This window comes from Kryptolebias marmoratus, linkage group LG6 (genome assembly GCF_001649575.2).
Source record: "Kryptolebias marmoratus isolate JLee-2015 linkage group LG6, ASM164957v2, whole genome shotgun sequence".
NCBI classification, from domain to species: Eukaryota; Metazoa; Chordata; class Actinopteri; order Cyprinodontiformes; family Rivulidae; genus Kryptolebias; species Kryptolebias marmoratus.
In genome coordinates this window covers 31,726,868-31,743,895 of record NC_051435.1, presented here as the reverse complement: position 1 = coordinate 31,743,895, position 17,028 = coordinate 31,726,868, and the positions used below count along the sequence as shown (strand labels likewise).

Sequence of the window (17,028 nt, the reverse complement as noted above, 5' to 3'; positions counted from 1 at the left end):
GATGTCTCGCTCACTCTTGGCATACAGCTTGATGTCATCCATGTAGAGGAGGTGACTGATGGTGGCCCCATTCTTGAGTCGGTATCCATAGCCAGTCTTGTTGATGATTTGGCTGAGGGGGTTCAGTCCTATGCAGAACAGCAGTGGGGACAGTGCATCTCCTTGGTATATGCCACATTTGATGGACACTTGTGCACAGCCCCATCGAGTTTGCAATGAAGGTTCTTAGAGTCCTGTTGATGTTGTACATCTCTAAGCATTCAATGATCCAAGTGTGTGGCATTGAGTCGTAGGCTTTCTTGTAATCAATCCAGGCCGTGCACAGGTTGGTGTGTCGGGTTTTGCAGTCTTGGGCGACAGTGTGGTCTACAAGGAGTTGGTGTTTGGCTCCTCTGCTATTTATGCCAATGCTCTTATGTGCTGTGCTCATGTATTTTTCCATGTGCCTACTTATTTTGGCTGCTATGATGCCTGACATGAGCTTCCATGTTGTAAGAGACAGGTTATTGGCCGATAGTTGGATGGGACTGAACCCTTTGAGGAATCCTTCTGGATCAGGTTTGTGCGCCCTTCAGTTAACCATTCAGGGTGGGTCCCATTTTTCAGTAGCTGGTGGGTCTGTTCTGTTGTTGTTACCCTGCCATTGAGAGTACACTTTAGCTGGTTGGGTGGAGAACAGCCGGTTAATTCTCCTGGCTTCATTCTCTCTTGTGTATCTCTTTAGGCGGCTGGCCAAGGCTTGGAGTCTTTGTTTGGCAGTTTCAAGTGCTTTAGGCATGGGCATCTGGTTGTACTTCTTGGGTACTGGTCTTTTCGTTGCACCTCTTTGGATCTCTGACAGTTGGCTCATCATTACCTTGATTTTAGCCTCTAACCGTCTTTTTCATGGTGGGTATCAAATTTCATGGTTGCTCTTTTAGCCAAGCATCTCCAAGATCACTGATGCTGAGTTGTACATCAGCTCATTGGCTCTAACCTGGCATCCTGGCTCCTCCCCCTTGCCATAGCATTTGTGTTGCACCTCGTCAATCTTAAGTTGTGGATATTGGAACCGATATTGGAACACTAGTTGTTTGGCAGTCAGTGTTGACTGGGGAGGTCGAAGTAACCATTCTTCCAGCATTCTTTGCATGTAACCTCTCTGACTAGGGTTACTTGAGTAGTAGCATTCCAACAGATCCATGTTTTCACCTCTCATTTCCTACGTCTTGTTCCAGTAGCCCATTTTTCATCAAGGTGCTCTGGTTCCCCAGCACCTGACGCAGACCTTGGTTGGCCGGGCGACGTCTGAGCCGGCATGTGATTCATATTAATCTCTCTCATGGTATGAGGTAGGCAGTAGCTCAAAGGGTCTTGCCTAGGGACCCAGACTGGATAGCTCAATTTTCACTGTTATATATATATATATATATATATGGACCACTTCTCAGTTCCTAAGCTTTCTGGCTGATGTTTTGGTCACTTGCCATTGAGCTGGCTTCTCAGGACTTGCCTTACTCGTTGGAGGTATTTGGCTGTGGCTGACTTCCTTGCGGCCTCATCCTGGCTGCCATTTGCCTGCAGTATACCAAGGTAGTTGTAGCTGTCCTGGACATCTGCAGTGCTGCCTTCAGGTAGTTCAACCCCTTCAGTTGTGACCAATTTGCCTCTCTTGGACACTATTTGGTTGCACTTATGAAGTCCGGATGACATACTAATGTCCTTGCTATATATCCTGGGGAGGTGGATCAGTGAGTCAGCGCCTCACTCACTTCTGGCATACAGCTGGATGTCATCCGTGTAGAGGAGGTGACTGATGACTGTTTCACTTTGGAACCGATATCCATAGCCACTCTTGTAATCATCTGGCTGAGGGGGTTCAGGTCCATGCAAAACAGGAGTGGCGACAAAGCATCACCTTGGTATATGCCGCATTTGAGGCCGACTTGTGCAGTTGGCATTGAATTGTCCTCTAGAGTTGTCTTCCACATTGCCATTGAGTTTTCAATGAAGGCTCTTACCGTCCGGTTGATGTTTTACAGTTTTAAGCACTCCAGTATCCATGTGTGGGGCATTGAGTCATAGGCTTTCCTGTAGTCAATCCAGGCAGTGCACACGTTTGTGTGTCTGGTCTTACAGTCTCAAGCTACAGTTCTGTCAACTAATAGCTGCTTGGCTCCAGCTCTCTTTTGTGCCTCACTCGTGTATTGACCCATATGCCTATTCATCTTAGCGGCTATGATTCCTGATAGAAGCTTCCATGTTGTAAAGAGGCAGGTGATTGGCCAGTAGTTGGAAGGAATTGCCCCTTTATGGGGGTCTTTCATGATCAATACTCTCCAGCCTTGGGTCTACCACTCAGGTTGGGTCCCTTTCATCAGTAGCTGGTTCATTTGTCCTGCTAGGCGTTTATGGAGAGTGGTCAGTTTCTTTAGCCAGTAGGTGTGGATTATGTCAGGCCCTGGTGCAGTCCAGCTTTCCATTCCTGAGACTCTGTCATGGATGTCTGCCACTGTTATGGTTACTGGTTTTTGCTCTGGGAGATTGGTGTGTTCAGATCTTAGATCCTGAAGCCATGGGACATTATCATTGTGTAATGCCTTCTTCTTCCATATGCTTCTTCAGTATTGCTCAGTCTCAGCTCTGGGTAGATCTACTCTCTTGTTAATCCCCAGCCATTGAGAGTACACTTTCGATGGTGCGGTAGAGAATACCCTGTTTATTCTCATGGCTTCTGGTTCTTGAGTGTGTCTCCTCAGCCAAGTAGCCAGAGCTTTGAGGCATTGTTTGGCAGTTTAGAGAGCCTTAGGAATTGGCATGTTGCGGTGGATCCATTTTCACTGCACCTTTCTGCTGCTCTGACAACTGGCAGATTTTCTCAGAGCTGCCTTAATCTTGGTTTCCAGTCTTCTCCATGAAGGACAATACTCATAATGCTTGTAGGCTTGATCTTATAGCCAAGTATGCCAAGGATCACTGTTGCTGTGGTGTATACCAGCCTATTGGACTCTGTGATGGTGTCAGTAGGGATATTTAGCAGTGCTGTATTCACATCTTCTAGCAGAGTTTCAGAGGGTACATTGTTGGTTAGCCTTGGCAAGTGGTGCAGGTTGTAGGTATCTAGCTTGGTCACAGTCTTACTTCTCAGGTCAGCTGCCCTTGTATTCAGTTTCTCAGGGCAAAATGGGTGTTGGCTTGGTGTTTTGTAGTCAATTTGGATGATGAGTATGTATGTTTGTGACTTATGTTCTCCAGGCTTGCTCATATAGTAGCATTTCAACAGTGTTGAATTCTCTGAATCATTTAACATGATCCTGATGTGTCAGGTTTTTAGCTCCCATATGTGTGTACTATGTGTATGGGACCAGATTTAGCTGGTTTTGTGTTATGTTATGATTTTTTTTTCTCTGGTCTGTTATCATCAAATGGTACCTGAAAGTAATAGGGTCAGAAGACACTTGCACTTGGTCCTGTTGTTTGACAGGCTTCAGTTTTTTTCTTCTGTTTTTGTTCTGGGGCTGGACTGGTTAAAAGTATTTCCCACTGTTAAATGATGTGAGAGAAAATCTGTAAAGATTCTTGATTTTTAGTGCAGTAAGGGAATGAGGGTAATAGGATGAGACAATGAGTCACTGTTTATCACTGAATTAGATTATAGTGCTGAATTAAACATTAGTACAGTGATTAAAGGAGAATTAAAAAAATGTTAAGATATATATCCTATATTTTGATAAAGCTTCAAAATATTATGTGTTGGGGATTTTCTAAGTTACCCAACCTAAACAAAGAACCACACAGAGAGAGAGTAAATTGTTTTTAAGATACTTCTGCATAAGGAGAAGTCACTCGAGCAACGACCTTTTGGGTCAAACTCCAGTGAGTTCTGAAGTCCTGTAGCATCAGCATCTTTTTATTGGGTGGGTGCTGAATTGGTCAGGACCGGTTCTGCCACACAGAATAATCACACAAACAGAATTTACAGCATGTAGTGAAACATTCTGTCTATCAATTCTGATACAAAGATTATCAGAGGTACAGTGACGTTACTTGGGTGATTGGCTGGTCTATTTAGATAATTTACTGGCCTACTAAGATGATTTGCTGACGCCTGTAAACACGATAAAATGTAAACATGATACAAATGAACTCAGTTAATATCTCTGACATCCGGTGTGACACGTAGGCATGTTTTGCACATAAACACAAAGGCTGGTAATATTGAAAAACCCTAACATTATATTTTTTTGTCATATTGACATACCCTAAAAGTGGGGTCAATAATTAATTTCAGAATTTATTTTAACAAACAGAAAACAGTCACAGAAAGTAAGAAAAAGCACTTTGAGACAAAAAAACTGATCTGAACTGAATGCATACATTAGTTGGTTTGAAATATCCATAACTTTTCTGTGAGAAGGACTATATGTATGTTTGTATTTTCTATTATTAACATGCAGAACATGTTTTCCAGGTTGAAGTAGACCATTTTCTGTCCCCAAAGATCTATGTGGAAATGCTCTCTTATAACTGTTCAGTGATACAAAACACTATCTGAAATTAATTATTGATTTTTTTAATTTTCTGTTTTACATCTGTTGTCATAAAAAAGTAAAAGATTTCCGTATTTTCCTTTTTATAAAGAAAATTGTATTCCTTATGGCCTACACTTTCGAATATGAGAGACCTTTTAGATGCAGCAAGAAAAATAAATTCTTATTAGCAGAATCATCTTACTAAATTTTGAACAAGGTGCACAAGATTATTTGTGTCAACATAGATGTAAACAAATGATGGGCATCCAGGTACTACTTGTCCTGAAGTTAATGTCTAAATATTTTAGTGAGTAAAATGCCTGAGTTAAGCTCATTTTGGCACAAAGCATCTATTGTTATTGTCATTTTAAAGATTTCACAAGATGTACAGATGAAGAAAAGACTACTGACCATTGATAAAATAAATGCCAAAGAGGGGAAGTAACATACATGACTAAAATAAAGAAAAAAAAAAGAAAAATAATTTAAGAGCTGCTTTGGGGATTATTTTAATCAGCTGTTTGCACCTGTTATCCTTCTTTCTTTTCTTACAGTTTTTCTTAGCTGTAGCAAAATTTTAATCTTAAGGCAATGATCGAGAGCATGTGCAGGACCATAGAAAACACGATTGTGACATAAAGAATGGTACAACATTGCAAAAGAAAGGTGCCATAGTTGTAACATCTTTCCCAAGTATTTTAGTAGGTCTCAATACTTATGAAATTAGTATATTTCCAAAAATATGAAACCTATAAAAATCTGAAAACTCTATATCTGTCTTTTAAGAAAAGTAAAACACGTAGCATAATTTCAAGTATACATTTAACACACAGACACAGCTAATTTGTTGTTGACCAACCACCTTTAAAGATAAGAATAAATTAAGAAAAAACAAATGAAAAACAGAAAAAAGAGAAAAAAAACAAAACAAACAAAAAAAAAAAGAGAAAACTGGACTTCTATTCTGTTGTACCATCTAGGAAGCTTTCTCCATTCAAAACTTCAGTGTGTGGTGTTTCAGGCTTTAAATTGTTTAAGCAAAACATCGTCAACCACAGAACAGAGGTCCAGGTTTTTTTTATTTATTTTATTCTATTTTTTTTAAAGAAGGCTCCAACACTTTAAACTTCCAAGTTCCAATGTAAGTGGAGTGCATCATATGTTTATATATATTAAAATATAGACAACTCAAGATGAAGAATATGATAATATGCAGTATATAATATGATATGATAAATTTCTACATAATATATAAGTAGTACCAGATTTGTACCAGACCTGGCCTAGCATCTGCCATAAATGTGGCAACAGTTTGGAAGTGAAATGGTTACCTCTGGCTGAGTTGATGTGAGTTGGGAGATCAAAGCGATAGAAGATGTGGCTCATCAGCAGATAGGCAGTTGTTTGTGCCGTATTGTTTGGAACTGTTAGACATTCAATCCACTTGGTGAATGTGCAAGTTTCTGTGGATGTTTACCTGCTCCTCACTGGACAGTTAATTCAGAACAGCATTGCTTTAACATCTTATAGCAGACAGAAGCCCTTGGACACTGGAATACACAACTCTGATAGTTTTATCACAGATTTTTATCTCATCCCGAATATCACCCGAAACACAGAAGGTAGCTTACAGATGGTGTTGGGACCATAAACAAAAGTGGGGTAAGTGCACAGGGCTACGAGCTAAACTAATGCTGACACTGCATCAGCTTCTTTTACATATCATTTTCCTTGCTAATGTGCAAGGATAAAAAACAAATACAATTACTTTTATTTTGTCACTCTGGCAAAATAAAAAAAAAAACATGGATGAACTACTGGGTTACTGTGGATCAGTAGTTAGAGCAGTTGTCCTCCAACGAGACAGCTGGAGGTTCAATTCCACCAATATGCCACATGTTGAAGTGTCCCTGTGCAAGACACTGAACCCCTTACTGCCTCTGAAGTGTGCCCCATTGGTGGATGAATGTGATCTAAAGCCCTGATTAGACTCTATACAACGATTTATTCAGGTAAGCTTTGTAGAGATGTAGTAGAGTGCTGCATGGATGTATGTGTGGATGGGTAAATGAGGGCACAGATTGTGCTGTAAAGTGCTTTGAGTGGCCTGATTGGTTAGAAGGTGCTATGTAAGTACAATACAAATTATAGATTCAAACATCATGATCTTCACAGTCACATGACTAAACAACAGTTTTCTGGACAGTGCTATTGAGTTACCAGGCAATACTCAGGACTGCAAATGTGTCTGGTAAGAACAGAAATGGAGGTTTGTGCATTTACAAAAAGCCTGGTGCACTAACTTTTTGGGCACTCCATATGCACTTCAAAGGAAGCTGCAATGTGTGAAATTACACACAAGCACCACAGATGGCTGCAATCATTAGCTGTTCTGTGCATGCACGAATACATCATTATCAATAATAATGGCGGATAGCAGAGTGCTGTTTATGTTGAAAATGAATCCATGTGTTTCAATGGGACAACCAGTATAAATAAAGGTTAATAAAAAAAATTCTCCAAATCCAAACCCTGATGCGTGTAGCAAGATATTCATGTCATCAGTGACTACAAACCCATCAACTCTCACACCTTCTTTTGATATCTCTGTCCTTAACAAGCCTAACCATTAAATTGCAACAGCAAAACTGACTCCTAACCACTAGCCCCTAACAATCCTCCCTTCCCCCCACTGATATCAGAGCAGTATTCAGCAGGATCATCATCGCAAAACTCCAGGCCCTGATGGTATCCCTGGATGTGTGGTCAGAGCATGTACTGTGATGCTGGTGGGGGTCGTGACAAACTTATTCAACTTGTCCTTGGCCCATACTGTTGTGCTGACCTGCTTCAAATCAACCTCCATCATTCCAGTACCAAAATACACCATTGCAACTTGTTTCAATGTCTACCACCCAGTGTCACTCACCCCTACATCACCAAGTGCTTAAAGCAGCTGGTTCTGGCACATCTCAAACCCTGTCTTCCCCCTGCCATGGATCCCCACCAATTTGTCTGCCGCAAGAACAGAAACACAGAAGATGCAGTCTCCATGCTGCTGCACTCTATGCTCTCATACTTGGACAATAATGCCACATATGCCAGAATGCTTTTCTTAGGCTTTAGCTAAGTACACTCCTGATCAAAATCTTAAAACCACTCAAAAAATTGCAAGAATTTGCATTTTGCACTATTGGATCTTAAGAAGGTTCTAAGTAGAGCTTCACAATGTTAAAAGAAGAAATCAGCATAAGAGACAAAAACTTTTGAGCGGGGAATTAATTGAAAACTGCATTTACACTCAAAAAACCAACACTCTACCATCCATCCACATTAAAGGTTCTGCAGTGTAGAGTGTGACAAGCTTCAAATTTGTGGGGATTGACATCTCACAGGACAACTAACTTGGACAACTACACCCCTACAGCTTGTTGCATACCCAGTAGGAACTGAGAAATTTGTTTGTTTTCTCGAGCTGTCAAGAACAAATTTTGTTTTGGCCAGGACATTTTACACTTCCTAAGAAACTCAGGTGCAGAACTCTTTTATTTTCATCCCTGTCACATTCTCCTTCAAATCTCTTTCTGTCCTCATATCTCAATGGGTCCATCACTGGCACAGGTGGTGGTACACTAAGTACACAGAGTTTGCACTCCATTTCAACGAGTATATCAGAAAATGCCAATTGAGATCTGGTTCTTTTATTCATTAGTAAAAAAAAAAACAAAAACAAAAACTTCCACCTCAACCATTTGGATTCTGGATCTGGATTTCCTATTTTAACAGAAACATGGATCAACATCATTGAGTTGAGTGCTTTTGTGAAATTTTGCCATTGAACTTCACCTACTTTACCTTTCTGAGGACAGCAGGTCATGGAGGAGGCATAGTGGCTGTTTACAAGGAAAGCTACCTCTGTAAGCAGCTCGTGCCAATGCCAATGACATCTTATTCCAGCTTCAAGATGAATGTGTTCAAGCTCAGCCCTCCCAGTGCTCTGTGCTGTTTTTACAGACCACCAAAGTACAACAACGGTTTTCTTGCTGACTTTACTTATTTTCTGGCAGGAATCCTGCCTAAATATGGCTGAGATTTAATTGTTGGGGATTTTAACATCCATGTGTACTTTCCTGTTAAACCGTTGGCCAAAGACCTTTTACATCTTATTGACTCCTTTAATCTTGTTCAGTTTGTGCCTGGTCCGACACATGTAAGTGGGCATACTATGAATCTTGTTTTAACATATGGTTTTAATGTTTTTAATGTAGAGATTGTGATACTGCTATTTTAGACCATATGCCTGTCATGTTTGACATGTCTCCCTTGTGTCTCACCGGCAAACCTTGTATTCCGGCGCAGCACCATTGAGTCATTCACTCCTTTACTGCCGCTCAGTTCTCTGCAGCTTTTAGAACAGCAATCACTTCTAGTGATCGTGTGGGTCTCTGTTCAGATGTTGAGGCTCTATCTTCTCACTGCAGCTCAACCTGTGAAACTGAACTAGATGCTTCACTAAAGATCTGTGAGGATTTGGATTTTTTGTGTTTCTGTTTTGTTTTCTTTATTGTTTTTCTGTGGGTTTTAGTTGTTGTTTTCAGTTTGGGTTTTTTCCTGTTTGAGTTCCTGCTCAGTATTCACTCCTCCTCCGTCACTCTTTTGCCCTTCTTGCCACGCCTATCTCCACCTGTCCGCAATCATCTCCACTCACCTGTTTCCACTTCCCTCGTTACCCTCAGTACTCAAATACTCGGTCATTTCTCCCACTAGTCGCTGGTTCATTGTTTTTTGTTTGCTGTTTGCTGCTGTGCTCCGTACCTTGTCTCCTTGTTGTTCTGCCCACCGTGTTTTGGATTTTTGTTCTTTTGAGTTGCTGCCTTGTCAGCTTTTGTTTTGTTTATTTTTTCTTATTTAATAAATTAGTTACTTTTGCAATGAGTCTGCGCTCATTGTTCCTTTCTGTTGTCCACAAACCTGACAAGATCAGACTATTTAAACACGGTCCTAGGGAAATGAAATCACATGTGCCGCCAGACGTGAGTGCAGGAGAGCTGAGCGAATATGGAAAATGGAAAGGTGCAGGTGTCTCTTCAATCACTGAAGGATAGCTAGTGTTTTTATCAGAGAACTGTGAAAACTGCAAAAACCAAGCACTTTTCTGATATTGTTGTCACCAACTATCAGAATCTTTGTTTTCTTTTCAAAAACGTCATATATGTCCTAATGTCGCACAACTAGAAGCCTGGAGAACACCACTCAAGTGTGTGAGAACTTTTTGAGCTTTTTATTAATAAGATTGCAAGCATTAGCCCTCCATCCTGTGACCTCTTTATCTCTGCCACATGTTATGCTGTTAACCAGTTTAAGCCAGTTGCTCTGCCCTTTCTAAAAAAGATCATTGATCAGATTAAGCCTGCTGGGTCTTCAGTTGTTCTGGTTCAACCTGGTCTTTTTAAATACTTTTTTTCCACCTTGGTTCTTTTTGTGCTCAACATTATAAATGGCAGCTTGGCAAATGGTCATGTACCTGTGAGTTTTAAACATGCTGTGGTAACACCTCTGAGTAAAAAAACCTGGTCTGGACCCCACTATACTGTCACATTTTAGATATATTTCAAAGCTCCCTTGTGTGTCCAAAGTGTTGGAGAAGGTTGTCTACTGCTAGCTAAGCTCATACTTAAATTGGCACAAACTTGTGGTGTTTCAGTCTGGCTTTAAAGCCCATCACAGTACTGAATTGGCACTGCTGAGAGTTTGTAACGATTTTCTTTTAGCCACAGACTCTGGCCAGTGTGTTGTTTTGCTGCTGTTGGACCTAACAGCTGCCTTTGGTACTGAGGACCATCAGATCCTCTTGTCTTGTATGGAGAACTGGATCAGTGTGCAGGGTATAGCATTAAACTGGTTTAGATCCTATTTAACAGAGCAAAGTTTTTGTGTTCATGTTGGAGCCACTGAGTCCTCTGTAGAGCCTCTTACTTGAAGAGTGCCTCAGGGCTCTATTCTAGGCCCTCTTCTCTTTTCTTTGTACCTACTTCCTATTGGATCTATTCTCCGAAAACATGATATTGCCTTCCCCTTTTGTGCTGATAACACCCAAATTTAAATGCCGCTAAAACAGGATAATCACAACTCCGTGAACCAACTATTGGAGTGCATTGACGAAATCAAGACCTGGATGTCAGTGAACTTTTTACATCTCAATGAATGAAAGAGGTTGGGTCCTGGGCTTGGCCTGCGTGGCAGGAGGTGGTGGTGTGGCTGGGTTGCGGGGGGCTGGTGCCCTTTGTCTCTCCCTTCTACCTCTTTGTCCTGGGGGCTGCTGACCCTGTGCTTCGCTGACGACCTACCTCTGTGCGGACTCGCAGCTGCCTTGGGGTGGTGCCCGGTGTCTGTTTGCCTGGGGCTGTTACAGCCTTCTGGGGCTGGATCCACCAGTCCTTTCTGCTCTTGGGTGCTGTAGATGGTGAGCCTTCTACTGTTTATGGCACTCTTTTAACTGTGCATCTCCAGGTGGCACACTAGCACATATACACCCACATAACATATGTATGTATGTGTGTGTGTGTGTATATGCCTTAGCATCACCATATCAAGTATATTTGAGACAGGGCCTTCCCCTGTGCAATATTAGGACTATCTTATTTTTTAGCCATCTGCATGAAATTCTTTAGGAGTTTATCTTCTCCTAACTTCTTTAAACACCTTCATAGCTCCACCCCATCACATCCTGAAAACCTAGCAGACCCCCACCTCCTACCCCTCCTCTAGAAAGCTGCAATGGGTTCTGTGTTTTAGGTTCAGGAGTAAGAGAAATAGTCTTTAGCGAGCGTTCAGAGACTGTAAATGAGAAACTTGTTTTAGAAGAAAATAAGTGCTGGATGTTTCATCTGTGAGTTATCTGATTTTAACAAGGAAGATGAACAAATGCAGCTTAAATACTGTAAAAGTCTCAACTTTTTCATATGGAGGCATCTCAGCATTCCTAGTTAAGTAAGTTTATAGAAGTCAGCTCATCACCATCAGATTTACTCTGGACTTTCTATTATTTTCTTGATAAACATCAACATTGTATCTGAGAAAACTCAAGTGGCTATGTGTGTTGTACATGATTTAGAGGCTCTTGCTAACATGTATTCATGCTAACATGTTGTTGTACATGACGAAAGGAAATTTAAGTGACTTTGAATGTGACTTGGTTGTTGGTACTAGACAGGCTGGTATGGGTATTTCAGAAACTGTTGATCTACTAGGATTTTCACACACAACCACCTCTAAGGTTTACAGATACTCATTGGGGCAGGATATGTTTTTATTTCTTATGATTCAATGTAAACTTTAGCTTCAGTGTCCTGCTTTTAGTTAACTGGAGTAGTACCCTGTATAGTCTTCTGCTTCTGTAGCCCATCTGCTTCAAGGTTGAACGTGTTGTGTGTTCAGAGATGGTATTTTGCAGACCTTGGTTGAAACAAGATGTTATCTGTGCTACTGTTGTGTTTCTGTCAGTTCAAACCAGTTAGCCTATTCTTGACCTTTTGACATTAACAAGGCTTCTTTGTCTGCACAACTGTTGCTCATTTGATATTTACTCTGTTTTGGACCATTCTTTTTAAACCCTAGAGATGGTTGTGCATGAAAATCACAGTAAATCAGCAGTTTCTGAAATACTTAGACAAGCGCATCTAGCACCATTAACCATGCCACAATAATAGTCACTGAAATACATTTTCTTCCCTGTCATGAAGCCTGGTTTGGACTTCAGCACGTTGTCTTCTCCACGTCTACTTGACTAAAGGCGTTAAGTTGCTGCCATTTGACTGACTGATTTGCTATTGGTGTTAACAAGCAATTAAACAAGTATACCTAAAAGAGTGGTCATGTTTATATATACATATATATAAACATACTAAAAAACTAAATATTGAAACATTAACAAAACACACTGAGTGTAATTCCATATTTACAACAGTGAATGAGTAGTAATGAATAGAAAAAAAAAATCAGATACTGAAATTGTGCTCAGATGCTCTACTGCACTTCTTATTTCCGCTAACATGCATGTAGACCCAAACTGCTGCCAGAGTTCATTACGAGAAACAGCTTTTCCTCAAGAGCTAACTTCCACAAACACTTGACAACAGAAAATGGCTATTTATTCCCTTACAGTACTTATATATTTCCCCCTATCCCCCTTTCCTTTTACTGATCATTTGTTCCCTGCACATGTTCAAATTGCATAGCAACTGGCCATTTTTTTTCCTCCTCAACTCTCACAAGAATAGTCTAATCAAGACAAACTGTCACTAATTCTCTTTCCTTTTTGAAAGATTTAGACAGAAGAGCAGGAAAACAATTTCTATCAAAATGAACAGCACTGAACAATGCTGACATGAGGCAGATGGAGACTGAATGAATCTGAGAGGAACCTACCAACTTGTTGAGTGGTCTAGTAGTTGAATGGCACAGTTTCTCTGCCAAATTGGATCATTATGATTTTGCTTCCAAATCTAAAAATAGAAAAACAAAATAAATACTTTTTAAAAAAATTACCAAATCAGAAACAAGATTTGACCAATCATCATACAACTACCATTCTTATATACATTTTAAAAATGTCTTCAGAGACAATGTTTATATAATTCAACAGCAATATTATTTTTACTTCACACAGATGAGCTGTTTTAGCAGCCTTTAACTTCTTAAATCTGCTACCTTGAGTTTTATGTCCATAAGATGTAAGATTTTTTTTATATATATATTTTAAAATCATAGATTGTTCAATGTTGATTATGTCTTATATTATTATATTACTTATTATTTTATCATCCTCACATTAGGTCATGGACATATCTTTATTGCCCACCACTATGAAAATCAGTTTCAACTCAGTAATTACCTGGGGGTGTGTTTGTATGTCTGTCTGTTAACAAAATATCTCATGAACCTCTGGACGGATTTCAATAAAACACTTAAAGTAATCCGATATACTGTACATCTACAACCAGTTAGCTGTTGCAGTCAACTTGATTCAAGATGGCTGCCACAGCTAATCAAATATAGCAAACACAAAATGGCTATAACTCAGACTTACAGATATTAATCTAAAACGTGATGTGATAGTAGCTGAGAGTCATCCTGAACACATACTCTGAGCACTGACAGATCACACAAGACTTCTGTTCAAAAACTTTAGCATGAAAAGCGACAGACAATACGCAGTCCTGAAATGGTACTTTCATTTTTTTCCCCATATTTGCAAAACTAGCGTTTTTACAACTTGAAATAAAATTATTAAAATTAAGTTTGAAACCTTTTATTTTAGTCATATTTAATTGTTATCAACCACAGTAAGAAGGCATGGGGGCAATTACCTTTTTCAAAATATGCCTCAGTGTTAAAAAGTCAGTGTCAATACCACAAAAATCTTCTGTCATTTTGTTCCTACAGTTTACATGCCTCTCATTAAGATAGCAGAGAAAAGTGTTTTGTTTCTTTGTTTTGTTCCCCCCTCTGGTCTCATGGAGCTCAGAGCAGCCTCCCCCTTTCCTACCTGTCGCTCTGAGCCTCGGTCAGTTGTGTTCAGCAGCTGAGGGCCAATTCCCTAAACTTTTATGTTTCTGAAAAAGCTGTTGTTGGCTGGTTGTACATTTTATCTGCAGGATAACTCAGTCAGTCATGGCTCGTCTACCAGAGGACAAACACTGTTTTGAAACAAATGTTTGCAACAAGCTACGAGAGTTAGCATGTTAGCATCTGGAATATATACAGCCTGCTGCAGGCTCGATACAGAGGCTAATAATCAGCTAATTAATTACTAACATCAGCTTGTCAGACTCTCAACATTACTATACAAAGAGCAGAACAGCAGCTGTAAAAGTTGATTACACATTTGAGTACAGGAAAAATTGATTTTAAACAGAGTTATGTCAATATGTTCACTAGTGTTCCCTCAAACTCCTTATTAATATCTGTGCATTAGAATAAAAATATATAAATGAATCTTTTATTTAATATTATTATACTTTTATACATAAATAATTATTAAGCAATGTGCGATACTGTTTAGGCAGCAAAGTAATAGTAATTGCAGTTTTTTCTTTAAAAGAAAAATATTGTGATGCATTATAAAGTTTTTGTTTTAATATAATGAAACGGTTGTATTTTTGCTCGAGATTATCAAACCGTCAAAATCTCATACCAGCCCATCCTTAGTAGTAAGCTTGACAAATTTATACTAATCCCATGCAAATAGAAAATATCCTCTTCTGTAAGTGTACATCAATCTAAGTCTATTTGCATTTTTCCTCTACAGTTTGTGTGTGTGACTTTAAACGTGCTGTGTAAATTATCACCACATAATCTTTGTTAGTGTCTGATGACTCTCTAGTCACACTTTCAATCTATGTCCAAATGTTGAAACCAAATGCTTTGTTTCAGACTGCAGGCGCCTGAGATAGTGACAGAAAGTGGACAAAAGGAAGGTTATCGCACAAAGATCTCACCAGCACACATACACATGTAGAATATAGTATTTCAGGAACACACCCACATCACATGCTGATGTATCAGTATCTGATGTAATGGATCACTATAAGACCCTAAAGCTCTGCTCAGACACAACTATGTTCAAAACCATTTCATATTTTTACAGTACTAAGAAATTGTTTTTGCCCCTTACAGATTTCTTCTGTTTTGTCTTATACAGTATGTCACATTTAAATGCTTTAGATATGATAGGATCAATTACGAGTGGAGAAAAAAAAACTATAGAAACCGATCTGGCCCTAAACCTAATAACGTCTTATTCATGAATCTTTCACATGGCTGTGGAGTAACGTCGCTGCTGCTTCAGATCTGTGTCCTGCTGCAGAACCCAGGTGAGCTTGAGCTTAAGGCCACAAACTGATAGCTAGATGTTCACTTTCAGGATTTTCTGGTAGAGAGCAAAATTCACATTTCCATCAATTATGGCAAAATCCTAAAGCAGCAAAGCAGCCCCAGACCATCACACCACAGCCAAGTCTGACTGTCAGTAGGATTTTGTTTTTCTAAAATTCAGTGATAGTTTTATGTCAGATGTAATGAGACACACCCCTTCCAAAAAGTAAAATTTTTGTCTCAACAGTCCACAGAATATTTTCAGAAAGGTTTTGGGGATCATTAAGATGTTTTTTGGTAAATGTGAGACTGATAATAACATTTGTTTGACAATTTGAAGCATCCAAATGTGACCAAAAAAAAGCAAAAAACAAGAAATCTGTAAGGGTAAATACTTTTCCACAATTGTGATCCAGATCAGCACAAAATTTATTTACTTGTTTTTTTTATAACATTACCTAAAAAAATAAATTAATTAATCGAAAACTGTTTATTAGTTTTAAGTAATTTTGCTAACAGACGTACAGATGGATGAACAAATCAATGTTACCAAGACATAACTTTCTTTGTAGTCGTAAAAAGAACCAAACAGTCTGCTCAAAGGCAGCTCAAAAGACTGGATTTTTTGTAGTTCAGGGTTAATAAACTGTTAACAGGCAAAGCCAAAATCATTGTTTATTTGGATAAATACACCCTCAAAGTACAGTCAGCACAGTGGCAGTTCATTTTCAACTTCCATCTTCTTTGATACAGAGATTTTAGAATGAGTGAAATTTAAAAACAAACTAAAATACAGTTTTTACAAAGTGGTCACCTGCTGGACAATAGGCCAGGTTTTAACAGAGGGGTCACTTGTTACCTTGACCTTTGACCCTGTGATCTTAAAAAAAAAAAAACGGGAATCATCCTTGGCCCATAAGGTGTCCAGTTGTGGAGTTTGACATTCCTACATTACACGGTTACCGAGTTAGAGCATCTGTGACCTTGAGCTTTGACCCGATCACCACCAAAATTCAATCACTTGTTCCTTGGGAAAACCCCAGCATTTTCTGAAAATTTAATCCAAAAGCGTTCATTAGTTTTTCAGTAATCTAGCTAACAGATGGATAAACAAACAACCCAACATTACCAAAAACATAACCACCTTGGCAGTGACAAGGCGAGGCTTGGCAGAACTCAGACTCAAATCCACACAACGAAGTTTTAAGGATTTTATTGCCTGAGGGTTGTAAGCAGACTCAAAGTCTTTGATCGTCTCACTCACGTGATCGAAAAGAGTCGGGACCGGAACTGGTAAGTCCACTCTTACTTGGTTCTGTGATGCAGACCGGCTGGTCTGAGAGGGGCTGAGGCGAGAGGAATAATCCAGTTCCAGGCGTGAGGTCGTTACCGGTAGGTCAGAGTTCCCAAGCCAAAACCAGACAGGGAGAATCCAAAAGGCGAGGTCCATATGAGCGAAGCAAGGTCGGTAACGGGAGGTCAGAATCCAGAGCAGTATCAGACAGGGAGCAGGCAGGAGACGATGGTCAGGAAACAGGCAAGGGTCAAGATCAGGCATGAACATGAGAAGTACGCTGGACATTTACTTGCGGTTAGGCTTTCAATAATCTGGCACAGAGGTGTGTGAGCTGTGGGTATATAT

The 17,028-nt window shown here is 39.7% G+C and overlaps 1 protein-coding gene across 9 annotated transcripts in view; it reads right to left on the bottom strand.

Moving 5' to 3' along the window:
* LOC108245298 (teneurin-3) overlaps window positions 1-17,028 on the bottom strand; it is a 401,662-nt gene that overhangs the window by 329,158 nt on the left and 55,476 nt on the right. For 8 of the 9 annotated variants that reach the window (XM_017432073.3, XM_017432076.3, XM_017432082.3 and 5 more), the window contains exon 2: window positions 12,939-13,015. The exons of the other annotated variant lie outside the window; for it this stretch is intronic. The gene's annotated coding sequence lies outside the window, so the exon portion shown is untranslated. The remainder of the gene's footprint in view (window positions 1-12,938; window positions 13,016-17,028) is intronic. 9 annotated transcript variants of the gene reach the window in all.